This window comes from Rhinolophus sinicus, linkage group LG07 (genome assembly GCF_036562045.2).
Source record: "Rhinolophus sinicus isolate RSC01 linkage group LG07, ASM3656204v1, whole genome shotgun sequence".
NCBI lineage: Eukaryota > Metazoa > Chordata > Mammalia > Chiroptera > Rhinolophidae > Rhinolophus > Rhinolophus sinicus.
The window spans coordinates 117,766,462-117,793,961 of record NC_133757.1 but is presented as its reverse complement, the minus strand read 5'-3'; the positions used below and the strand labels follow the sequence as shown (position 1 = coordinate 117,793,961).

The 27,500-nt window shown below is 32.6% G+C and overlaps 1 long non-coding RNA gene across 5 annotated transcripts in view; it reads right to left on the bottom strand.

Annotated features, from left to right (window-relative positions):
• Nucleotides 1-13,488: 13,488 nt before the first annotated feature.
• Nucleotides 13,489-27,500, bottom strand: part of LOC109456613 (uncharacterized) — a 311,954-nt gene continuing 297,942 nt past the window's right edge. For 3 of the 5 annotated variants that reach the window (XR_012498217.1, XR_012498219.1, XR_012498218.1), the window contains 5 exons: nucleotides 20,111-20,142; nucleotides 17,882-18,043; nucleotides 15,945-16,130; nucleotides 14,823-14,979; nucleotides 13,489-14,688 (listed from right to left, as the gene is read on the bottom strand). This is a non-coding gene — a long non-coding RNA (uncharacterized LOC109456613). The remainder of the gene's footprint in view (nucleotides 14,689-14,822; nucleotides 14,980-15,944; nucleotides 16,131-17,881; nucleotides 18,044-20,110; nucleotides 20,143-27,500) is intronic. The other 2 variants (XR_012498220.1, XR_012498221.1) reach the window with 1 other exon arrangement.

Here is a 27,500-nt window from a genome sequence, read left to right as displayed (position 1 = left end):
TTATTTATTCATTCATTCATTCATTTATTCATCTGAAAAAATCTTGAAAGAAACCCAAGTAAGTAGAAGAAAGCTCATTGCTCCTTTTGGAGTACCTCAATAGAATCCCTTTGTTCCACGGAAGCAAATCTATAACCACTCTGTGTGCTATGCTTCCCTTCTTGTAAGAGCTCAGCTTCCTAAAAGATTCAATCCAAAAACATTCTCTTAGAAACTGAAAACTGTTATGCAAACATAAATTAAAATACTGTAATTACTTTAGGATAAACACAGATATAATATTAATTGAAACAATGACTTGATCTCCAATGAGCTAAATAAATTTTGGGTACAGCATAGATGGAATCAGCTAAACAATTACCTCACTACTCCCAGCCCTGCATACTGATACTTTCCGGAAAGGCATTTTCTGAAATCCACTGTAAGGAGCGTGATTGCTGAATAATCCCCAGCAGTGGTGTGCTTGAGCCTGTCCACTGCTCACAAGTGACATTGTGCACGTTTCTTGTCAGCTCTGCATTCAGTGGCATCATGTTGTCAGGGAGAAATCACACCGTCATGGGGGAAATTACATCATAAAAATGCAATTTCTATAAGCCGGCACTTTTTCCCCCCAAAAACCCAGTAAATATTTTTTGGGACACCACTGAACTCTAATACGTTCTAAGGAAAAAAAAAAAAAAAAGTGTTTAAACAGTAGTAGCATACAGTGGTTGGAAATATTATGTTACTTTATCTTGCTTTAAAATATCTCACTTTAGAAACACCACTTTGACATGAGAAAGAAGACTTGATTGTTGGAAATTATAATTGCACACAAGTCTGTAACAATGGACTGACTGGATTCAGAATTTATTCATATAAATCTAAAAGTTTTGGGTTCTAAGAGCATACTATACTTTATGAACTAATGTAAAAACAATGTTATATTTCATTTTCACTAACTTTTCAATATGATTGATGTAGACTATTAATGTGTTAATTTTACAGAATGAATTCATATTTAAATATGACATGCTTGCTAAGAAAGTGAAATGGTATCAAGGCAATTTAAATGAATGCCTGAAATAACACTAAGCGATTTGAATTATTGGTCTGCAGAATGTTTGATTTTTTTTTTAAAGAACCTTACAATTGTTTAGCTGCTCAAATATCAAGACCAAAAAATAAAACAACTTAAAGAGCAATTGGTAAAAATAGGTAAAAGTTTGTGATTATGAATCATGAAATATAAACCTGTGTATTAAACACTCATTTTCTTTTATTTCAATGAGAACCATTTAAATTTTAAACTATGTAACTTTCAGCAATACAATGAATTAAAACTATGTATTTAAAATTTTAATTCAACAAATCTTGTGGAAATATATTAGCCAAGATTTAGTGGGCAGGGTGAGAATTTAACATAATTATTATTTTATTGACTTCACTCAACTTAGTAAAATGCCAATAAATTTTTATTTTCAACAAAATCTAACAAATTTAAGGTACAGATGGGGGAAAAGAACATTTAGTCTTCAGTTTCACAAATATGTATGAATCAAAACATACTACATTTAAATTTCAGTAACTCAAGTCCCTAGATTCACTGTGATCAAGACTCATGATTTAAAATTTTCCTGAATTCAGTTGTTGATATGGAAAAAGAAAAACAATAGATATCATTAATTTCTAATGTTACAGATCTAACTACAAATTCTATTAATTTTAGTCACCAATGAGCTATAATTCTTAATCCTAAAAATAACTCTGTTCTATTTCAGAATCATTCATTTATTCATTTATTTATTCATGCAGCCAAGAGATTTTGACAGGGTCCCACAAAGCCATAGGTCATATGTCATAATCCATAGGTCATAGGTCATATTTCAGCTATGGTCATAACACAGTTCTACTATCATAAGAAATTACCTTTGATTTGATACCTGGATTATAATTTTAAATGCCTAATGAGGCATATGCTTAAACCGAAATTATACTATTTAGATTGGTTGAACACCAGCAGAATAAATTGGAATTATAGGGGAAAAAGAATCAGGAAATTTGAATATTAAGAGTTATAGACATTTCACTCTAACCCTGAATACAGAACATGTTAATATATCGATTATTTATTCATTTGATTTAACTGTTGAATTATATTAGACTATACATATGTGAAGTCTTTTCACAGTAAAAAATACTTTAGGATTAAGAAATCCATTATTATGTGGATTCTCAATAAATGCATATTGAGAAAATTTTAATTACAACTAAGTATAAAACTGTTTAATTACACAATTCAAAGTATTCTAATGGTATCTTAAAGATAGAAACCCTATATAAAACTTAGCAGTTAGTTATTATCTGAGTTTTAATATACAGCTTCAGATATACCATATGTTCTTTCTAGTAGCCCCGTTGTATTTTGTTACTGAATATCGAAGCCACTTTTAATTAAAAGGGCAGGTCTTACATACCTGTTACTGTTTTGAAAGGTTCAAAATCATAGTTTTTAAGAAGAAATTACATCACAATTTTTATTGAAGATAAATATTTTTCACTTTAAGTATCTCATTTGCTTACGTTAGAAGAGTAAGTGGTTTATGATTAAAGACTAAATGAACTGAAAAATTATAGGTTTCTACAATAGATTCAACTAATGTATGTGCTAGATACTGTAGACATAAAGATACAGTCTACCCCCACAAGGTACTTTATATATAAGACACTAATGAGCATAGATATATAAGATAAAAGAAAAGTGCACAAATAGAAATTTAAATTAAAAAAATAGAAACACTAAGGTTGGGGCAGGGGGATAATTCTGGCTGGCCATAATATATTATGCATTTAATTAAAAAAATAGATATTGACAACCGATTTAATGGCAGACATACACTTTTCTCAGGAGCTGAAGATGTCCTTAAAATTGTCAATTTATTGTAAAACAAACAAAAAAAAACTATATTAAAGGATAATGTTTGATGGTGCACTGATATAAAACATGCTCATGTAACTTAGAAGATACAACATTTGAACTCTGTTTTGAAGGATGAATTGAAAGATTTCAACTACTGGGCCAACTTGGATGTGTATTCAAAGCAAAAGGAATTGTGTGAACTTTGACAAAGAGTTGCATAAACTCATGAAGGCTATTAAAAGAAAACGGCCTTATTCTTTAAAAAATTCTGGATCTTTGTCACTAATTATTAGACAAATTATTTAAACTGGATATTAATATGCTTGGACAAGTTTTATATCTTTTTAAAAGACAGAACAACAAAAAATATTTTAAATTTTTTTCTGTCATTGACATATTAATGTTACCTGCAATTTTGCCTTGCTTTTGTTGGCAAAATAAACAACAACAAAAATCATGTTAATAGCTCTTTTTTAATTCAAATTTATTGGGGTGACAATGGTTACTAAAGTTACATAGATTTCAGGTATACAATTCTGTATTACATCATCTGTATATCACATTGTGTGTTCAGCACCCAGAGTCAGTTCTCCTTCCATCACCATATATTTGACCCCGTTGACCCTCATCTACCACTTCCCACCCCCTTTACTCTCTGGTAACCACTAAACTTGTCTATGTCTATGAGTTTTTGTTTCTTCATTTGTTTGTCTTGTTCTTTTGTTGCTTTCGGTTTTATATCCTACATATCAGTGAAGTCATATGGTTCTTGACTTTCTCTGTCTGACTTACTTAGCGTAATAATCTCAAGATCCATCCATGTTGTCACAAATGGCACTATTTCATCTTTTCTTATAGCAGAGTAGTATTCTATTGTGCATATATACCACATCTTCTTTATCCAATCCTCTATTAAAGAACACTGGTTGTTTCCATGTCTCGGCCGCCATAAATAAAGCTTCAATGAATATCAGAGCACATATATCTTTACGGATAAATGTTAATAGCTATTTAACGTAATGAAAATGACCTGTTTTATTATCCAGTTATTGAAGAATGGAGGGAAAAATACATTAACATCTTAATTAATGCAGAAAAAGCATTTGACAAAATTCAACTCCCTTTCATGATAAAACTACTCAACAGAACAGGAACAGAAAAGGACAACTTCAACATAACAGAGACTATATAGGAAAAACAGCTATACTCAGTGGTGAAAGACTTGTACACCAAAACCTAAAAAATTTTGCTGAGATAAATTAAAAAGATATAAACAAATAGAAAGACACATGTCTTCATAGACTGGAAGAATAATTACTATTAAAATATCAACACTACCCAAAGTTATTTACATATTGAATGCAATCCCCATCAAAATACTTTTTTTTCAGAAAATAAAATTCCACTTTAAATTGTGTATTAAATCTCAAGAAACTTCAAATACTCAAAATAATTTTGAAAAACAACTTGAACTACTCACACTTCCTGATTTCGAAACTTACTTCAAAGTTTTAGTAATCAAAAGTGTTACTGGCATGAAGACCAATGAAATAGAACAGAGAATCCAGAAGTAAATTCTCTAATATATGGTCAAATGTTTTGACAAGTGTTCCAATAGGAAAGGATAGTGTTTTCAACAAACGATATCGTGAAAACTGGATATCCACATTCAAAAGAATGAAGTAGGATTTTTACAATATATAATATACGAAAGGTAACTCACAATGGATTAAAGACTTAAATTTAGAAGTTAAAACTATAAAACTCCTAGCAGAAAACATGGGGAAATGATTGATTTCATTGAACTTGATATGAATAATTTCCCCATGTTTGGCAATGAGGAAACATTTTTGGCAATGAGACCAAAAGCACAGGCAACAGAAGACAATACATACATACATACATACATACATACATACATACATACACACACACATACATACATACATACATACATACACACATACATACATACATACATACATACATAAATAAATACATAAATAATTAAATTGGCCTACACAAAATTTCAAAACTTTTGTGCATCAAAAGACACTATGCACAGAGTTAAAAGGCAACCCATGGAACTGGAGAAAATATTTGTAAATCAAAACCATCTGATAAGAGGTCATATCCAGAATATATAAAGAACTCCTACAATTCAAAACAAACAAACAAACAAACAAACAAAAAACCTAATTTAAAATGAGCAAAGGACTTGAATAGATAGTTTTTCATAGAGAGACAAACAAATGGCCAATAAGTACATGAAAGATGTTTAACATCACTAATCACCAGGGAAAAAGCACATGAAAATCACAGTGAGATACTATTTCATATTCATTAAGATGGTTGTTATAAAACAAAGAAAACAAAACAAACAAAGCAAAGAAAAAACAGAAAAGTGTTAGCAAGGATGTAGAGAAATTGGACTCCCTGGGCATTGTTAAAGGAAAGGAAAGTGACTCAGCTTCTCTAGAAAATCACATGGTGGCTTATCAAAAAATAAATATAGAATTGCCATAAGACCCAGCAATTCCACTTCTTGGTATAAATGCGAAAGTATTGAAAGCAGGGACTGAAACACATATTTGTACACCCGTGTTCATAACAGCATTATTCACAATAGCAAAAGGGGGGGGGGAACCCAGGTGTCTACAAATGAATGAATGGATAAACAATGTGGTCTATACATACAAAATGGAATATTATTCAGCTTTAAAAAGGAAGAACATTCTGACACATGCTACAATATAGATGAACCTTGAAGACATTATGTTAAGTGAAATAAGCCAGTCACAAAGGGTGAATACTGAGTGATCCCATTTATATAAGGTACCTCGAATAGTCAAGTTCAGAGTCCAAAAGTAGACTAGTATTTGTCAGCTACTGCAGGAAGAAAGCTGGCAAACTGGTATTTAATGTGTATGCAGTTTTGGTTTGCGAAGATAAAAAGCTCTGGGGGTAGATGGTGCTGACGTTTGCAGGACATTGTGAATGTACTTAATTCCACAAAACTGTACACTTAAAAAGGATTAATATGGCAAATTTTATGCTGTGTGTGTTTTACCAATTTTAAAAATCAGCTGTTAATTTAGGTGCTTCTTTATATGTTCCAATAGACATGTAACTCTAATTTATTAGCCAATCTCCATGGCTACATTCAATTTTTAAAAATCACATTGTATAGTATACGTTTTCTAATAAATAAGGAGCTCTTGTTTAGTTGAATTTGTAGCAAACTGATGAAAACAGAACTTCAATATATTTGTCCTAGATTCTAATATCCATTCCAGGTAGCATTAACTCTAAGTTGAAACTTGACTGGTATACAAGGTGTGATCAAACCATACGGTGAATGTTTAAATTAAAGGAGATGTGAGTGTTTTCTCTAGATTATATACTGGTTAAAAATATAAAGTCCACATTAGGTAAACAAGATTTTACATTCAATTTTTTCCAAGAAAGATTAAGTTGTTATGGATTTGCTAAACTGAGAGTGAATCACATTATGTATGATCAAATTATTGTTTGGATGTAAACATTTAGGATTTGTATGAAAGACAAAGAGTTCCATAAGATTTTCAAAACATGACATCCCAGTTTAAAACAGCATATAGGACCAGATGATTCTAATGCAATTTTATAGTTTTATCTAAGTCTTGATTCTTATAATTTCACGTAGTATTTAATGTATAAATTAAGAATGATGTTACAGAACATTATTTCAACTATACTACTGTAAGTAACCAATGAAGTAACAAAATAAAATTTGACATAGATGTTAATTAAAATATACAAGGTATTATTAAATAGTATGGTGAATGTTTAAATTAAAAAAAATATTACAGTAAAAGACACATTGTCATTAATCCCCCTCAGAATACTCCCCCTAATTTCAAATACACTTATCCCATAGTTCTGGCCACTTTCTGAAGCAGTTCTGGAAGTCTTCTTTCGTGAGTGTCTTCAGTTGAACTGTCACGGCTGCCTCGATATCCTGAATTGATTCAAAATGTTTACCTTTCATGGTAATTTTTACTTTGGGGAAGAGCCAGAAGTCTCATGCTGCCAGATCTGGTAAATGAAGTGGATGAGGACACACCATAATGTTTTTATTTGACAGAAATTGCCATATACCAGAAGCGATGTGTGTCCCAGATCATTGTTGTGATGGAGAATGAAACTGTTTGCCCATTTCATGTCAATGCATGTTCATGATCTATGATTGATGGCAGACTTTAAAACACATTCTCTGAACTATAGCTCACACGTGACTGTCTTCACCAAACAAGCTGAAACTTGTCACACACTGTTAGTAAGGTGCAATGCAGTGCTTCCGGTATTGAATATCCCTGCCTTTCCTTTGAATGGCACTCGGCAGCAGCATTCCCTGTACTTTGTGATCACAACGGAAAGGCTCCGTGTCACACATCACTTCTGGTATACTGCAATTTCTGTCAAATAAAATCATTATGGTGTGTCTTCATCCACCTTATTTACTGGACCTGGCACCGTGTGACTTCTGGCTCTTCCCCAAAGTCAAAATGATTCAGGACATGGAGGCAGCCATGATAGCGCAACTAAAGACATGCACAAAAGAGGACTTCCAGAACTGCTTCAGAAAGTGGCAAGAACGAAGGGATAAGTGTGGTCAAAGTGAGGGAGAGTATTTTGAGGGTATTAATGGCAATGTGCCTTTCTGTAGTATCTTTTTTTTATTATTATTTAAACATCCACCGTATCATTTGAAATCACCTTGTAAGATGTGTATTCAAACTTCTGCAAAGGTTTCCTGGAAGCAAATACTTAAGCCAGAATAGAAACTGTATTTATCATTAATCCCTATTTACAAATACAAAAACATCATGTCATGAAAATTGAAGGCTCTTAAATATTTTGAAATTATTTAAAAATTCCCTTTCCCCGAATTCCAAGTGTAAATGCTTCACCCCACCATGCTTTAAGTTTCATAGAGGTGCAGCTTATAAAACTAGTAGAGTGGCTATTCTTTTACCATTAAAATATGTAACATATTATGCCAGAAAAATATCCCAAAGGAGTGATTATCATATGATAACCATATCCTCTCTTCTGTCTTACTGCTAATTAAATTAATTAATTAAGCGGTCTTTTCCCAAGTGGACTTGATTTAATGTGCTGCGTTTAATTAGTAGCTCAGGAAATGGAGATAAGATGATTTTTTTCATGGTTACACAAAGCCATGATCCAATGAACTTTGTAATAGTATAAGTGGAGAGAACTATTTTGATTTTTTTTTTTTTTTTTTTAATATAAGTATTCTCTGGTGCAAAAGGATAGTAACACTGGAAGATAATATTTTTGGCTGCAGTCTACTAAACAGATGTAATTCATATTTTTTTAAAGCTGCTTGAAGCAATACAAAGCTGTTTGGAAATATACAATGGAATTCATATATTTGTATTAATAAATTACATTTCACATATTGATAGGTAATATAACTTGATGGTCAAGAATGCCAATTCTGGAGCCACCCGTCCTAGATTAGAATTCCATGTCTTCCATATGCTATCTGGATGAATTTTGGAACGTATGCCATCTAGGCAAGACTTAGTTTCTGCACATGTAGATAATAGGGATGCCTACATCTTTGGGTTGTGGTGAAAGATTAAATGAGTGATTCCTCGTAAATCAGTAAGAACAGTGCCTGTCATATAGTAACTATTAATGATTTCCATTTGTATATCGGTGGTACTATTTATACCATTATATTTTTCATTGAAATATATATATATATATATACACATGCATATATAAAATAAGTCATGGGCATTTGCATCAAACTGTTGACTCATAAGAAGATAGATACATATCAGGAAAAATAAAGAGCAGAATATACAAAATTGCCACCAATATCTCTTCTTTTCTAGAAAAGAAGTAAACATAGTACTTACCTAGTTTTTATAAGGCACCTTGAAATAGTTCTTCTTTAAAATAGCATATACAGAAAACAATAAAATAAAATGTGATTTTTCTCATTATGCACATTAAATTTGGACATGTGCATACAAAACAAGAATTGATACAGTAAAAGAAGCAAAATCAAAGTTGTGATTAATCTCTAATAAACACATTTTAACATTATTATGTAACCATGAAACATGATATTTAAAGATAATTTAGTTTAAATGTTTTAATTTATATTCTTCTCTTGTGCATATTGGTGGGTAAACTTAATACAAAAATACAATAATCTCAACTTATTCTCAAATATAGCTACCTACATTTATGCTCTTTGCAACTTTGGACAGGTTTTTCCTCTTTATGTTTTAAGTTAAATTGCTCATGAATATTCTCTTACAGATTTAAACTTACCTGCCATAGACCTCTTCGTTTCTAACACGTGCACGCTGCATCATCTCCATTTCTTATCTGAACACCTTCACACGTAGCTCTTGGCCGTTCCCGTTCCTTCACTTCTGTGACTCCACTTCCCTTATGGAAATTCTATTTACAGGTCATACTATTACCTCATCCTCATACAGTTGATTCCATTTTAATGATATATTTGACTCATATATGTTGAAACTTTACTGAGTATTGCATTGTATATCACATCATGCTTTGTATTCATGAATTATTGCCTTTGCCTTAATATAACTTTTTTCCCCAATGGCTCAAATTAATTTATTCATGTTTTTAAAACCTCTGAATGTTTAAATGTATTGCCCCCTACGTTATAAAATCACAGAAAGCATACATAAGTGAAAAATTAAGAAAAGCATAAACAGATCAGGCTAACATATTACTAACATCTAATCCAAAGATATTGTTGAAATCATCAGCATTTATGAATTCAGTAATTTAACATCAAGTGATACATAAAAATAAAAGTTAGTACACATTAATATTGAAATAATCTGTCTTTCTCACTTCCTAACAGAATTCTGTTAATTGTGCTTACCAGAATTAAACAGAACTTTATTAAAATAATACAGGTTGATAATATAATTAATATTGTTGATTTAATCTATATCAATTTTGTATACCAAAATTACCTACTAGTCAACTTATCTTTCACTTCTTATTTTATAAAGTCCTTGCTTTTAGTTAATTTTAAAATGTGATACTAACAGTAATACTGTTTAAGGTTTGTAAATCTAATTATTTATTTTATATGATGATCTTGATTTAATAAATTAGGTTTTTTCTCCATATTTGAGTTACAGAATCTCTCCAATAGTCTCATTTTTATTTTTGTTCCTGGTGTTGTTTCTCTACTATTTATTGATGCTTGATCAATCTGCCTTATTTGTTTATTATCCCAATACTGTGAAATATTCTTACATCTCTTTATTGTTCTTCACAATATCTTTCACATGTTTATTATAGCTCTCTAGGTGAAATAATTATTTACATAATGTTATTGGTTTAGCTAATTTATCCAGCATCTTGAGGAATTTACATGAAATCTGAGAACTACAGTAATTCTAAACAGAGGTATTTGTTTTTAGCAGTTTTACTTATTTTATTTTCATCTTTTGTTTGATCCTTAAGCCACTGTTCCTGGGGCCATCTTTCAGATATTCGTTACTGCTCAGCGCTCTCCTACTACTAGTGTGCTGTGCGACTTGATCTGAAACGTTTTCTGAGTCCACACTTAACTCTCTCCATACCTTCCCAAAGTAGAGTGTATAGGGACAAATCGTCTTGAATCCCACAAACGACCTTATCAAGAAGTGGTTTCTGAGTCATTATCGTATTACTTGTCTGCTGCCATGCACTATATCTAACAAAGTTTGGCAACAAATCATAGTCTCCTGTAGTCATGCATGCACAGCCAGTGTGAGATTCGGCCTCATTTTGTACTTTTCTCTTTTGATAAGAACAGAAGGTTAGGTGGTGTCGTCAAACCATAATCTGACTCAAAAGTTCTGGTTTCCTCAAATTCTTGATAAAAATGTTCAAGCTTATTTAGAACAGTTGATATGAAACGGCATTAGTGATCCTTTTCCTGCTGGAGTTTGAAGTTTTAGTGTGCACCATTTGACATAAACTTTAGTATTACTAATTTTACTTGTGAAATATTTGTGTATTTAAAGACCAATTATATCAAAAGGTGGATGACATATTTTCTGCACTCACACTACTGATGGGACGTTTCTTTTTCTTTCCTAGAGGATTTTTAATATATCTGTTTTTAATTCACATCTGTGCAGGCTGTGTTACATAGACTGGACGTCTCACCCAGATTTATTTCTGGTTCTATACTGTTTTATGTAAATGATCATCACTGCCTTTTGCAATTGTGCTTACCCCAGGGATTACTTGTTGACCACAAAACCACCTGCCTGGAGGGAAATTATACTGCAACGGCACCAATTGTCAAGATTTATTTTTTTAGAGTCTTATTATAGTAAAATGTGTTCTTTATAACCTCAACCACTATATTAGTAAAACATATGTGAAATTATTATAATATATGCTTATATAATATGTTATTCCCTACAGCACATCTTTATGTCAGCTCTACATTTAATCTTATATGCAGATATTCAATATAGGAATACCCTTCTTGCCAGAACCTAAAAATTTCATAGTATATAATTTATAATTAGAAGATTTAGGTAAAAGTTCATAGGATTTAAAACATTTCAAAGTAATTCATAAAAATACTTTTTCTTCTTTTTTCTCTAATATTAAGCTATTCCATTCCCTTTATATATTATATATTTTATAATATATGTGTGTGTATATATAGATATAATCCTTAAAGGAATTACAATATGTATGCATACATTTACATATATTTTCATAAGTGATATAATGAATTATATGCATATATTATATATAACAAATTTATAATAAGTATATTTATATTGTTATATTCCTTAACAAAATATATACATATATTCATTATTATTCCTCTTATATTCCTCAAAGGGAGCATAATAAAACATTACTTTACACTTTACAAGGAGTTTAACATGTAACAACTCACTAATACTAACAAAAATGTGATAAATAGGTGCATCACGTGGAGGTTAAAGAAAAGAAAAAAGTCCCATTGAGAGGTACGTACACACAAATGGAATCCTATTTCCCATCCCATGAGAACTTTGGAGCAAGTACAGAGATGAAATTGTGCCACCAGGAAGCCCAGCACTTTGTATCTGTCTGCTTAGTTTTCTTTGGAGGATGGCCATTGTCCTCACTGTGTCCTGATCAGGGAGGAAGAACCGGGAAGGACCAAAACCCTGCACACAGTAACCTGTGCACACGTTTTCCTGCAGCTTGGTTTTTATTTAACTCTATATCTTGAAGTTTCCAAGAAGTACTCACAGACTTGTCTCATTCTTTAAATTGCCTGCAAAGCATACTATGATATGAGTGTGCTATTTGACATGATTTATATTGTTTAACATTTATATTATTTCCAATCTTTAGTTAATATAATTTTTTTTTTTTTTAATGCTGACACTTGTACTTTTATTTATCTGCATGTGTAAAGATATCCATGGGAAAAGTTCCTAGGATCTGAATCATTTTGAAAAATCATATGTACATATTAAACCATTGATCAACATTTAAATTGTCATTCATGTTGTTTAAATGTTTGCATTTCCAACAGTAATATATTAAACTGCCTTCTTACCAACACTAGTAGACTCTCTACCACATGTTTTGATTTTTACTAACCTAATACTCTCTTTACATCGCTGTGCAATATCCATTGACGAGAGCGTTATCTCTTTCCACTACTTTTTAAACATGTACTCATAGACCAGAAAACAACAAATTCATCCACTCAGAGACAAACATGGTGAAAAGACCTTAAGTAACAATCAATAAGAGGTCAATTCCAAGCCAATTTTGAGCTACTTTCTAGAATTTTAGTATTAACTTCTCCCTTGTTTCAGGCATGCTAATTGTTATGTATCTGTTCCTTAAATGCATATTACAGGATAGAATCTGGTGCAGGAATTCCTTCTTTCGGTCCAATAATATTATCAAATTATCAGTAAAAATCGGTTCTTGTATTATTTTCTGTTGTTTTTAAACGAGCTTGCTTAAATTTTCATTTTGCCTTTCATCATTTAATCAACCAATATCATCTTCTCTGCCTCTTTAGCTTCACATCTAATATTTTTGAGGCACTATCATTTTAATGAAGAGAGAAACTAATGAGAATTTGGAAGTGTTAGTAAGTGAAAGGGTATGATCACAACTGCTTTAAGCTAAAAAGTATATTGTTCTGAAACTACTTATCCAAGTTTTTGTTGTTGTTTTTCTCAGAGTACAAGTGCACAACTCTATGGTAACAGGCAAAATGATTAATTGATTCAAAATAAACAACACATCACTACTTCCTCTGAAAGGAAATCTGGATTGCAAGAGAAAACTAGACCAGTGGCACCTTTCTTTGATCCAAATGATTCTGGAAGCAGACAGAGACAAGAAGACACCTTTTATAGCATCACGCCAGAAAGATTAACTACTTTTTATGTTTCAAAGTCACTCTCACTGTCTAGGGAACATCACACCTACATTGGAAAGGGCACATCTTTTTTGATTTAGCTGTTGTTGTCTGATTAATAGAGGAAGCCAAGCTAGTTGTTTTTATTGTTACTTTTAACCATTCAGGGTTTATCAATCGACGTTGGATTTTGACAGAGAGGCAACTATACCTGCTTGTTTCATATAGGTTCTATCAATTAAATGAAAGTCAGAATAAGTAGCACTAGACTTTATCAGGTAACACACATTCATCTGATGCACTACTCATAAGTAAACTTATAAACCAGGTACTTGCTTCTTTATTTCACCCCTCCTGCCTTTTTGAAGAAGGAGGGATAGAGGTTGTCAGTCTTTTAATTTGGATGAACTATTTATTGGTATTTATAGATAAGATTCCTCATGTGTGTGGTTGAAGTTGGAGAAGTCCTTTTGGGGCTGTGGTACTCTCCACATTCAAACCCTTCCCTCTTTCCCCCCAGAATATCAAACCTTCTTCTTTGGATTGAGTGAAACTGGCATCTATTAGGCAGGTCAGTTAGAGGTATTGTTGGTGGCAATTTAGCGGCTGCTGCTGCTGACACTATCAGATGAGCTTAAAAAAGGAGAGGTTCTGCTTCATTAAAAGCACAGCCCTCAAATCTTGGACATTTGTACTCAATCCATGTTACTTTGCCTAGTGTCAATATTCAGAAATCAGCAAGATCCTGATGACATTTTAACATAGACATTGTATGCAAAGACCAATGAAAAAACAGAAGTTTTGATGGCTACCTTACAATGGACATTGTTTAGTTCTCAGATGTCTAGTGAGGGAGATTCAGTAGGTTCTGGATGCATTTATAAAAGTGCATTCATTTGCTGTTGCAGCATAAAAAACCCCATAGACTTTGCAACTTAAAATATCCACTTATTAGTTTATAGTTCTGTTCAACTGGGTGCTGCACTTATGGTCACAGGAGGCCTCACTCAGACTATCAGCCAGTCTGAGTTCTTATCTTGAAGTTCTGAGGAAGCATCCCCACTGAGCTCATTCATGTTGGTGGTTGAATTCAGTCTCTTGCGGTTGAAGACTGAGAACCCCATTTCCTTGTTAGTTGTGAGCTACCCACCTGCTCGGATCTCCTCACGGCTGCTCACGTTTCTTGGCACATGGCTTGTCTGTCTCCAAAGCCAGCAATGGCACCACGAATACGTCAGATCTTGTGCTGCCTCTTCTTCACTTGTCTTCTTTAGTACCAGAATAAGTTATAATCACCTCAATTCTTCCTTTTGCATCTAGAAGAATCCTAGAAATGGCATCTGTTTTGTACTAGAGAGTAAATGCACCTCGATCCGTCCCCATTTGACAATTAAAACATGACAATTTTCACGGCCTACTTATTATAAGGAAAGTAAGGTAGCAATGTTCTTCCTAACATACCTTCCAGAGCCAAATGATGCCTGAAGTATTCTGAGAGACCCTTGAGGGCCTAAGGCTGTTGCCAACAATCGTCCTTCAGAATTCTGGGCGAATCTCGTCTCAGACTCCGCCTAGAGAGATCTGCCTGAGCGGCTACAGTTTTGCGGTGATAGAAGACCTAGAAAAAAGTGAAAATGTAGATTTGACAAACCCTTCCTAGGAATGAGTACACTGACCTCTGGGATCGGAGTACAGATATGTGCATATTTACCAAGCATTCAATATTAGTGACATTTTCAGAGATTATATTTTGAGGGCCATTGTCCCAAATGCTATAGAAACTGTTGATTTTTAGTAAGGGGGATTTCTCTATGACTCTGGTTAACAGATAATTATCAGGGTTGTGTTTTTCACAATCCCAATGTTTGGCTAAACTATGTATTACCCTTTCATTATGAAAAAAAAAGTGCCATATTTTTAAAAGGGTGAGGATTTTCAAAAAGTTACAGAAGAAAAGCATGAAATATATGATTTTACAAATTGTACATCATAGGAAATCACCTTAGGACTTTGGCATTGATTTTTAAAGTATTTACACACTTCCTTTAAAATTCTAGTTTATATTTAGCAATTTACATTAATGTCTGCTTTTCTTTCAATGGTGAAATATTTGCTCTCACTCCCCTGTCTCTTTGGAATAATACAAATGGAAAAGTTCACAGGAAAAGTTTTTTGTTTTTCTTTTCTTTTCACTTTTTCACAAAATTATTTGAAACCCAAATTTGTCAGTTTCACTTTGGCTTCTCATTCAGTGTTAGTCAATATAAAACTATTAATAAAGCATTGTGCAGTTTGACATTTCCCTCAGTCATACCTGAGACGCGGATATCTGACTCAACGCTCCCTAACAGGGGGATGGGCAACTTCATTTCAGGAGCTTCATGCATATCATAATTCTCCTGCTGAGCTATCTATTGCCCTGCAGGTTCATAAGTTATTTCTATATTATGTAAAATGCAGCATGCATCAAAGGTGACATGTGCCATTCGGGGGCTTTATAATAGTTCACCTAACAAATTGTAAGGACAGTCAAGTCAAAATGAGATTTCAGAATGCAAACTAACATTCATGCTAGTGGCTCACCTGATGTGCTGTCCTATTATATGCTTGTCCCATCCCATTGTGGAGACGCCTCCTTAGAGGGAAGCATGAAAAGTATCATTCAGTGTCTCTCTCACTAAGTACCACCTGTACATTGGTGATTGTGGAATCTCATTTCAAGGGTCTCTTGCAAATTGAATCATGTCCTATGAGGACAGATACTGTCATCTGCAAGAAAAATACAGTTAACCTCAAACTATATATATGGCTAAATGTATTTTATAATACATTTAGGTGAAAATAGATGTTTCTTCTCTATGAGGCTGCATTTTTAAATGTATTTTAGGCATATGGGTGAGAATAAAAATATGCCCTTCTTATCTGAGCAAGGTAATAGATTAAATTCGAAACGGTGCTTTCATGCAAACCCTGAAATATGACAATATTTTTTGTAAGTGACAGCTCTAAAGAAAAGTTTTCTCCTTTGTTCTTTAAAACACTGTGTTACTTCTGTCTTCCCAATCTTACTATATTTGTTTAATCAAAATTATATATGTATACAAGTATAATATCAGTGTATACAGAATGTTACTCTATACTGATGAAATCACAAAGTACATACAGAATGTGAGAATATATTTCTTATTCTTATGATGAAATGTACATCTAAAGGGGAAAAAGTAAACGCATGCTGCAGTTAAAGCAACAAAACGGACACAACTGCATAGATAAAATTAAGTTTTTAATCAACTATTTACTTGAGTGGTAAAGAACTCAGAAGCTGAAAAATAAAATAAAATAAGTAGTAAGAGTGTGAGTAAGTATAGCCGGGGAAGGATTTTATCCAGTGAAATTTAACTGTTTGGAATAGACATGTATTAAAATCAACTCATGAAAATAGAAGCAGTAGTTAGATTTCACAAGAACTGGCATATAGCCATACAAGCACTGTCTCTGTCACCATTTTTCTTTTGAACCATGTGATTCATTTTTCAGTATTCTTGTTTCATCCATTGAAGGCTCTTCTTCTAAATTGCATATCAACCTGCATGAATCCATACTCACTAAATATTTCTAATATCAGAGTTCCCAGTGTTATTTAATGGACTTACTTCTGTGTCCAAACCAAATTTACAGGAGAAATTCTGTGTTTGGTTTTTGGCCTATCTTACCTCTGGACCAATCCTTTGTTGGTTGTGGGGGGAGCAGGATAACCTAGAAAAATCAGATTCTACTTGGTCAACTCCTTCAACAGGGAGTATGGATAATATTAATATCTCTCAAAAGAAACCATGTATAAGAAAGCAATTGCTGCCCTTGATACTGCTGGTAGTCACTTGGAAAAAATATACGATGAACTTATTTAGATGAGTCTTGAGGTAAGCTGTTAGGGAGACACAGTTTGTTTTCTTGCTTGTTTGTAGTTGTCACATAAAAAAAAAATGAGGAAGAAGGCAGCAAAAATAGAATATAATTTGCAAAAAGAGAATCAGGGCAAAGTAAATGTATCTTATGACATGTCTTCATCTGGATCGCCTAAATATTTTAAACGAATTCCAGTTGTGTAAATTAAAAAATGAAATATAAAATAAAAAACCCTCCAATCATATTGTATTTCATTATGATACATAAGTAATTTTTATTATTATTTTTGTTTCATGATCTCAGTTAACTGAAATAGCTTTGACCCTGAGTACATCAATTTGAAATAAACATGGCAGTACCACTCCAAGCATCAGCTCTGTAATACAATCGTACTTCTAAGAAGATTATGTTACAGAATAACTATCCTCACCTGTCAATAACCTTCTGCCCTCATCTATCAGTTTATTTATGCACTAGACATTTGCCACAACCCGAAGCACTCTACATTTACAAAAAGGCAAGCAGAGCAGAATCTCAAAGAACTTCATGTCAATCTGTTGTAATCACCAGAATGAATGCTTGACAAGTACATGTTTGTTCAAATGCACTCTTACCTTTATGCCTTTGCTAATATCTTGCAGATCAAAAGGAGCTTTGATTCATCAGCTGTCTGTGACTAATTCAGCATATGAGGAAGGGCAAGAGAACATCCAACTTTGCTTGAATACAACACTTTTTCAGGTAAGTGTCCCTTGAGTACATTCTCCCTCGTCATTCTTAAAAAAATGAAAATAATAAAATGTGATTATTTTGATCATTTTTTAAAAATTCTATACTCACAAAGCTTCAAATATTATAATACAATAGATGCTATGATATTAGGGAGGGAAAAGGGGAAGCGAAAAGCTGGGGACTGGGCAAGACAGTGGAAGAAAAAATAAAAACAGAAATTTCCAGGGTTGTTTCCTGAGCACCTTTATAAAGTTTGACATCAGAACATATCACTCTGAAGAATAAAGAAATTAGAGGGATGATAACTTTGTGCCATATTAAAATATATAATTGTAACCTCTATCAGTACTTTGCTATGCATGTATGTTTCAATTTTTTGTATATTCCCACTCAAGTTCCAATGAAGACAATAAAAACAGGAAAACTTTTTACAATACAAAAAAAAACTATTAATAATACCAGCCCATTTGTAATCATAACTATGGAGACAATTTTTAAATCATAAACAATTGGAAAAAAAAACTTGGCTATCTCAAACTAAACAAAATCTGGACTAATCGTCAAATATGTTATTCTTATGAAACTAGTATCCATTGGCTGCCTCCTCTCCCACCCAGGACCGAAAGCCAGATTATATAAAATCCCATTGCTGCATGGATGCATTTATTTATACTATAAGCCCTTGAAACACTTGAAAGTCCTTCCACGAAAAAATGTTTCAATACATATTAGTATGAGTAGCATTTCACTTTATCTTGAATTAAGAATAAGAAGCAAGTGGAGAAAGTAAGAAAATATCTAAATTGCTAAACTCAACAAATCACAGTTGAATGTTGCTAGAATTTGAGAATTTGACTATCAGCTGAAATTAAGAGTAGCATACACTTTGTCCATTTGCAAGCACTATCTCCCTATACAGCTCTTAGTATTCCACAAGCCATAAATAAGTAAAAGGGAGATCCACATGCACTCCAAAAGAAAAGATTATATATATATATATATATATATATATATATATATATATATATATATATAAACTGATTCATAACAACAATCACAAAAACATTTTAAAAAGGTGTCCAACTCCCACATGTAGCATCATGGTGGATTAATGTACTAAAATAATCACTCCATTGAGGGAAAAATAAACTAAAAATTGGAAAGAGTAATATAGATATTTAAGCTAATTACTGACCTGGGAATATGAACTCCCAGAAGCCAGAATTAAAGTGAAAATACTAACTTTTTAGCAATCACGTACCCTAAACATCTTCACCCTGAAAGTAACAGGAAAATAAATATTTATGAACTTGACTTATTCATTTGATGATTGGACAGATGTAGACAGGCGCTAACATTTAAGTCCCTTCTGCAAGGACAGGGAGTTTAATAAAACACTCCTCCATTAAGGTGACCTTAGATGGCAACACTTGCCAGGTGAAGGCGAAAAAGAAGGTATGATCCAGCTCCACAGAAATGGTCAGCAAGGATATGTGCCTATATATTTGTGGCTAAGTGTAACACACACACACACACACACACACACACACACACAACATTGAATATTCACAAACACAATCGAGCCATCATGGGAAATTAAATAGAACATGTCATAGAATCCAAACTATAATGATTTCAGATAAACAGTTGTCCCAGTGATTGATAGAAGCAAGTGCAAATCCTGGCAGAGAAGCACAGCTTCTACCCAAGCCTTAAGTATTTCCCAAATAAAAATTTAAAAAGCATAGGCTCACAGTCCAAATTCTCGTAACAATGAACCATGAAAGAATTATTGCAGAGAAAACCAAAGATATGAATCAGATCAGCATTGATTTCAGTAATTAGATTTATCAGAAACAGAATATGAAATATTCATTGTAAATGCTATGTCTTAGGTTAAAAAAAAGAACTAGAAACAAATATACAAAATGACAGCTATATAAAAACCACATACAATATCCAAAAATAAATTAATTATGCAACCAGGGTGAATTAGTGGACTATTTGCAGAGAATTAGTGGATTATCCAGTTTAACTCTCTTTAGGGGAAGATCTAAAGGGGTTTTGAATAACAATAAGAAACAGTGAGGAATTTAGCAGCAATCACTCACCTTTCCATTTGCAAGTATTGGCTCTTTTTATTCTAGTAAAGATAAAAAAGAATAAAGAAAGCAGTCACATGCATTCCCGAGTATAGTTTATAAGAGAAAGTAATTAATTACTGGACCTATAACATTAATTTAAATCTGAAGAAAGTATCTGTAATATAGCACATATTATAAAGAGATGAAAAGTGTGACATACAATTTAAGAAACATAGAAGATAAAGGGAGATTTGAGATTCTAGTATTTATTATGTGATCAAAAAATATAGTAAACGTTTAAATAAAAAACAGTTTATTACAGTAAAAGTCACATTGCCATTACCTCCCCCTTCCAAAATGGCCCACCCCTGCTTAAAACACACTTATCCCATCGTTCTTTCTACTTTCTGAAGCAGTTCTGGAAGTCCTCTTTCATGAGTGTCTTTAGTTGCACTGTCATGGCTGCCTCAATGTCCTGAGTCTATTCAAAACGTTTACCTTTCATCAGCATTTTGACTTTGGGGAAGAGCCAGAAGTTGCACGGTGCCAGATCCGGTGAATAAGGTGGATGAGGACACACCGTAATGTTTTTATTTGACAGAAATTGCCATATACCGGAAGCAATATGTGACACGGAGCATTGTCATGATGGAGTATGAAGTAAAGACACAAAAGAGGACTTCCAGAACTGCTTCAGAAAGTGACAAGAAGGATGAGATAAGTGTGTTTGAAGTGAGGGGGAGTATTCTGAAGGGAATTAATGGCAATGTGTCTTTTTCTGTAATAAATATTTATTATTTAAACATTCACTGTAGTTTTCAATCACACCTTGTATGTACATATACTTAAGAGTCTATCGGGTGATGATTAGATTATAGAAAGAATGAAGAGGAGGCAATGTATGAAGAGATAATGTTTGTGAATTTTCTGAAAGTAAGAACAAGTCTAACATTACCGTGTAATGGCTAATGCTATTTAAACATATTTAATATCTAGACATTTTGAAGCTGTAGGAGATAAACTTTGTTATGGTATCATGGTTACATTTCATTATAAAATTTAATGATTTTATGATACAAACTAATACTTAGGTAGTTTTAAAACCCTTCTTCCACCCTGAAATATATTTTTTAGAAATGTGAATGACCACTTAAAAATATGGGCCCCATACAAGTCTCCTTAAACCAAACTTATTCTTCAAATAAAGACAGTAGCAAAGTCAAACTTCTACCTAACACAATACAATGTATACAACAGAAAATATTTTAACTCAATCCTGAGAAAAGGATGCAAAGTCCTTAAATGATGTTCACTCTTATCCTTTGATATCCTTTGATATCCTGTAACTTAAATACTGTCATACAAAGTCAATGATTAAAAAATTATTGGAGTAATTATTTCTGTTTGGAACACCAGTGTTCCTTTTATAAAAATGTTATAGATAAAATGAATATTTCAGTAGAATTTTAGTTATATTATTATATTAATAGTGAGTGGACATTTTCCTCTTTTATTTCTCAATCTATTTTGTGAGGAAAGACCTAATGAAAATATTTAAAATACAGAAATCAATCCTAATTATTATACTCTTACTTATTTTTGTTCTGCCAATTTTTTTTTACCCTTCCCTCGGCTTTCATAAAAGTGAATGGATAATACTCAAAATTAATTTGCAAATATTTAGCAGCTGTTTCAGATATTTTCAAGCTTTTTTAAGACTTTAGTTATACTTTAATGTGCTTTTGGATTATACAATCTTGTTCTTAACATATGTAATCCACGTCTGTATTAAAAACGATACTTGACCAAATTTAGTATTAATAGCATTACCATCTAGTTACCTGAAGACAACTGCTAAATCAGCTTTGAAGACAACTGTTAAATAGGCTTACAATTGCTTTTTATTTTTTTCATCAGAGAAACTGGCATTAATCCAGAAAGTGCTAAGGATAATAATAGCAGAGACTTTAATTAAATTTAATATATCAATTCTGCCAAAGTTGGTTTTTGAATTTTGATTCAGTCATTAAAGAGAAATATACAGAATTGCACAAGCATTTTATCTAGCTTTCTCTGATATGGTATGCATGTGCGCGCGTACACACACACACACACACACACACACACACACACACACTGTAGACCCACGCAGAAAGAAAGAAACCAGAATGCAGCCCTCCTGAAATAAATATCTGAATTCGGATATCTAATGAATAAAATCAATTTAATTAACTTGATGTTTTTAATGCATGTATCTCTTAAGTACATATGTGGAAATACTCACAAACACCTACACAGATGTGATAGTTACTCGTGAAAGCACTTGGCCTTTATTAGCTCTCAATTTCTCCATTCTAATTATTTCAATATTCATACACTAACTGTAGTCTCTTACGATTCAGAACATTGACCTTGGACTGTCTTTATTTCCCCCTCTCTTTGTGCACTTATCTTCCTAAATCTCTTCCTGGTAGATGATGTGAAATTTTCTGTTTGTATGTTAGCCCAAATCACAAATATATTTAGATGCTTCTATTGTCTTCTCTGTTATAATTTAAGATCCATTAAGATAAGAGCCATCGATTAATGCATTATTAGGCCTACACATTATATTTGCTCAAAACAATGGGCTGCATGATGGTGTACATGAATGATTCTCAAACAGATTGTTTTTAACCTTTGGGCATCTTAAAACAGCTACCTAGATAATCCTAACATCAAAATTACATTCCTCACAAACTTGTTTGCCTCTTAACATTTTCACTTGCCAGTGAGCTAAGTATTATTATTTTTAATTGAAGGGAAATTCCCATGGCATAGAATTAAACATTTTAACGTGTAGACTTCAGTGGCATTTAGCACCATTCGCAATGTTGTTCAACAACCACATCTATCAAACTCCAAGCATTTACATTCCCCAAAAGAAAACTTCCTATCCATTAAGTGGTGACTTTCCGGTCCTCCCTATCTCCCCCAAAACCCTGCAAATTACCAATCTGTCTCCATATGTTTGCCTGATTTGAACATTTCATATAATTCGAATCATACTATATGTGACCTTTTGTGCCTGGCTTTTTTTTTTTTTTTTTTCTTACCATGATGTTTTCAAGATCTATCCATGTTAGTCTATGTCAGTCCTTTACTCCCTTTCATGGGTGAATGATATCCCATTGCATGTATATATCACATTTTCTTTATCCATTCATTTATCGATGGATATTTGGGTTGTTTCCATCTTTTGGATATTGCAAGAAGTGCTGTTATGGACATCTGTATATATTTATTTGTTTGAATACTTGTAGGTGTATACCTAAAGGTAGAATGGTCGAGCCATATGGTAATTCTATATTTCACACTTGAAGAACCACCGAACTCTTTTCCTATAGTGACTGCATCATTTTACATTCCCACCAGCAATGTGCTAGGGTTCCAAGTTCTCCATATCTCCTCCAACATTTGTTACTTTTTTCTTTTTTTTTTAAAATTATAGACATTCTAGTGAATATAAACTGGTATTTCAGCATGGCTTCATTTTTATTTCACTAATGACTTATATTGTCAAGCATCTTTTCATGGGCTTGCTGTCCATTTGTATATCTTTGGACAGATGTCTAATAAATTAATTTGCCTATTTGTTAATTGGATTGCTTGTCTTTTTTATGTCAAGTTGTTATTGTCAACAGATACCATGGGTACTAGACCCTAATAAGGTTTATGATTTGCAAATATGTTCTTCTATCCTTTGGGTTGTCTTTCAATTTCTTGATAGTTATTTGATACACAAAACTTTTAAATTTTGACAAAGTCTATTCATCTGTTATTTTTTTCTAAATTTTGTTGCTTGTGCTTTTGTTGTCATATTTCAGAGCATATTGCCCAAACTAAAGTCATGATAATTCATTTATTTGTATTCTTCTAAGAGTTTAAAACTTTCACTTCTTATATTTAGGTGAATGATCCCTTTTTACTTAAATGTTCTACATGGTATGAGATCATGGCTCAATTTTGTTATTTTGCATATGGTATCCACTTGTCCCATCACATTTGTTGAAGAGATTGTTCTTTTTGCAATGGATAATCTTGGCATCATTGTTGAAAACCAATTAGCCGTAGACGTATGGGTTCATTTCTGGTTTCTCAATTCTATGATATCAGTCTAATGTCAATCTTACATCATTACTGTGCTGTTTTGATTCTTGTAGCTTTGTAGTAACTTTGGAATCAGGAAGTGTGAGTCATCCAACACTGTTCTTTTTCATTAGTCACGGCATATACAATATTTTAATTTCCTCACAGTTCTGAATACATTTTGTCTTTTACCTATAAATTTATGTTAAATTGTGGTTTCAAATTTTGAACTAAAATTTGAAACTAATTCAAATTTTGAAACCTATACAATAAAGCATAAGTTTTAGGTGACCTAAAAAAAATAAAAAAAGAACAATCTTCTCACTTCTAGATTACAGGCTATCAACAAGTCAATGTATTAAGACTCTTTTGCTTATACTTGTTTACACTCTGTGTTTACTAGTGACAATGAAAATAATTAATTTGCGTGTGTGGTTCTGCAAAACATTCTATTTCTAAGTTGCATCTACAAAATGTTACACATATGGAGTTTAGTTTTTAAAATCATGATAAATGACATTGTTTTGTATGTGAATATTAAGAATTATGTTCAGCTACTAGAAAAATCCGAAAGATGAATAGTGCCTTAAGTGAATGATGGGTATATTTTTTTCTATCACTTATTGATGAATCCCAAATTTGGCAGTCCACATCTGGCATAATGACAGCTCCACTGTGCTATCAGAGATACGGCTTGCTTCTTGCTGCTGAAATTTTAACATCTTTTGGAGGTTCTATCCTCAAGTTTTCCTTATGGTAAAAAAGGTAACAGCTGAAGTAATTGCTCCCATATTACTGTTTTGGGTAGGATTAAGAAATGGACAAGTATCTAATGGCTCAATTTTACTGAAATTCTCTGTAAAGTATCTCCCAAAACCTAATTGTCCAGATATCCATCCATTGCCAGGCCTCTTTACAAGGTAAAATGTAAGATATTTTCTTGTTACTCCAACAGCAACAACAACAACAACAACAAAACACACATATATATATATATATATATATATATATATATATATATATATATATATATGTATAGTAAAGAATGAAAGGGAAAGTAGATATTGGATAAGCAATTAGCAATTGTCTTACATTAAAGTATGACTTTGTCTTCGAAAATGTCTGCTATCTCTGCCACTCACAAGTTTGGGAGCCCACTTTCTTTTATTAGTATCAGTCAGTTGTAAAAAGTGTGGGATAGGAGAAGGCTAAGGAAAACTCCATATATTAAATACCACTTGAAACCTATAATCTTGCTTGCACCAATTCACTAAAGAACATATTTTATGCATACCATTCAATGATTGCTATGTAATAAATGATTAGACAATGTTCACAGCATTTGTTCATCTTTTTCCCCAAGGCCAGGGTGGAGGATCATTACACTGTACAGTGTATAGCAGAAGGCTATAAAAAACAAATAAAGTACTAGACATGCCAATGGTAAACAATACATGTATTAGAATTGTTGGGGAAATGGACACTCAGAGAGAAGCATACTCCTATGCAGACAACCATGAGGTCCTGTGCTAAGAATGCTTTAAAAAACATCACTTTTCCTGTGATACTAAATATATTTTCTGTAAAGTGATTCTATGCTGCATACCTGCTCTTTGCCTAACTGCAGTTTCAAGCTAAGTGCTTTGGCAGGTGAGTGTGTAAGGAGATCAAACAACACACTTTAAAGAACATCATGAGTAATTAGTTATTTTAAAAGACCATTTTATTTTGACTTGATGTTTCATAACATTATTTTCTTAAAATTTTCTTATTGTGATATGCATTCCCTAACCCCTGTTTAACTAATCCTGCTTACCTGTTTTACCAATTTATCCCATTATAAATGAAGACATTTCTGTTAGGAAAACTGCAGTCTCTGGCTTGGCAGACTATGATAAATGAGTATAGTACATATACCCCACAGTTAATAAAATTCCACACCTCAGTTTGGATGACATCAAATATGCCAAAGATTGTTTATTTTACTGAGCATAATTACTAAGAGAGAAAAAAAGACTCTCATATATGATTATGGTGCTAAACAATGTATATCTTCAAAGATATTTAATAGATAACTAACATAAAACAACACTGTGAAGCCACACAGGACAATAGGAGAATAATTATACATATCTTTCTAATCCTTATACTGAAAGTCAATATAAAGTCACATGTTTTGCTAAACATGGATTTATGTGCTTGGATTTAATTGAAATTAAATAAATCACTCCATTTTCTAGGAAGAAATTTATCATGTGGCAATATGCCAATTTTGTAACTGATCCTCATATGAACATGTGTGGTGTCACGTTGTGTATGTATTTTATCACAATATAGGAGAACTGTAGAAAAAGTATATTCTCGCCATAGTTGCATTGAGGTTGGAAGATAGCTGCTCACACAGTTTTGCAACAGTTTTCAGTAAGAGGTGTACAGAACTCTGTCTAAAGCCAATGTCCCTTATTTCTGTTGTCCTACATACCTTATTTTTTCATTGCAAAATAATTTACCTTCAACGGCAAGAGGAAGCACAGAATTGTATTTCCATTACACTGTCACCATTGAAGGAGTTTAACCTGTTCTTTTGCAACAGTCGGTTTGTTTCCTTAAATATTCAAAGCCATATTATAAAAACATGCATTAAGAAGATTAAGCTATTAGCTAAAAACTTTATATCCCCTAAAGAAACACATTTTCCCTACACTGAATAGCAAGAGCATTATTATTGCTATGAAGTTTTTGTTTTGTATAAAACTATATTGAGCTTAAACCTCAAAATATTAGGGCTGAATCCATCTAGCAAGTGTTCATAAGCAATGCATTTTCCCTACACTGAATAGCAAGAGCATTATTATTGCTATGAAGTTTTTGTTTTGTATAAAACTATATTGAGCTTAAACCTCAAAATATTAGGGCTGAATCCATCTAGCAAGTGTTCATAAGCAATGTTTTTTCTCCACTTGCAGTAACTTTTGCAAAATGCGTTGTATATTTTCTTATCATTCTTGCTTCCATAAAAGAAAACCTGAAGCCACTCAAACGTATGATCTCTCTTACATTTTCCTAATTACTAGAGATTATATCATGAAGTGATTGTTTATGTTCAATACATATTGCACATTGTGTGCTCTTTTAGACTGTACCTTTGTGTCCCCCCTAATTCGTATGTTGAAACCCTAATCCCAGTGTTATGATATGTGGAAGAAGGACCTTTGGGAGGTAATTAGATCATGAGGGTGGGGCCATCATGAATGGGATCAGATACCTTCTAAGAAGAGGCCAGAAAGTT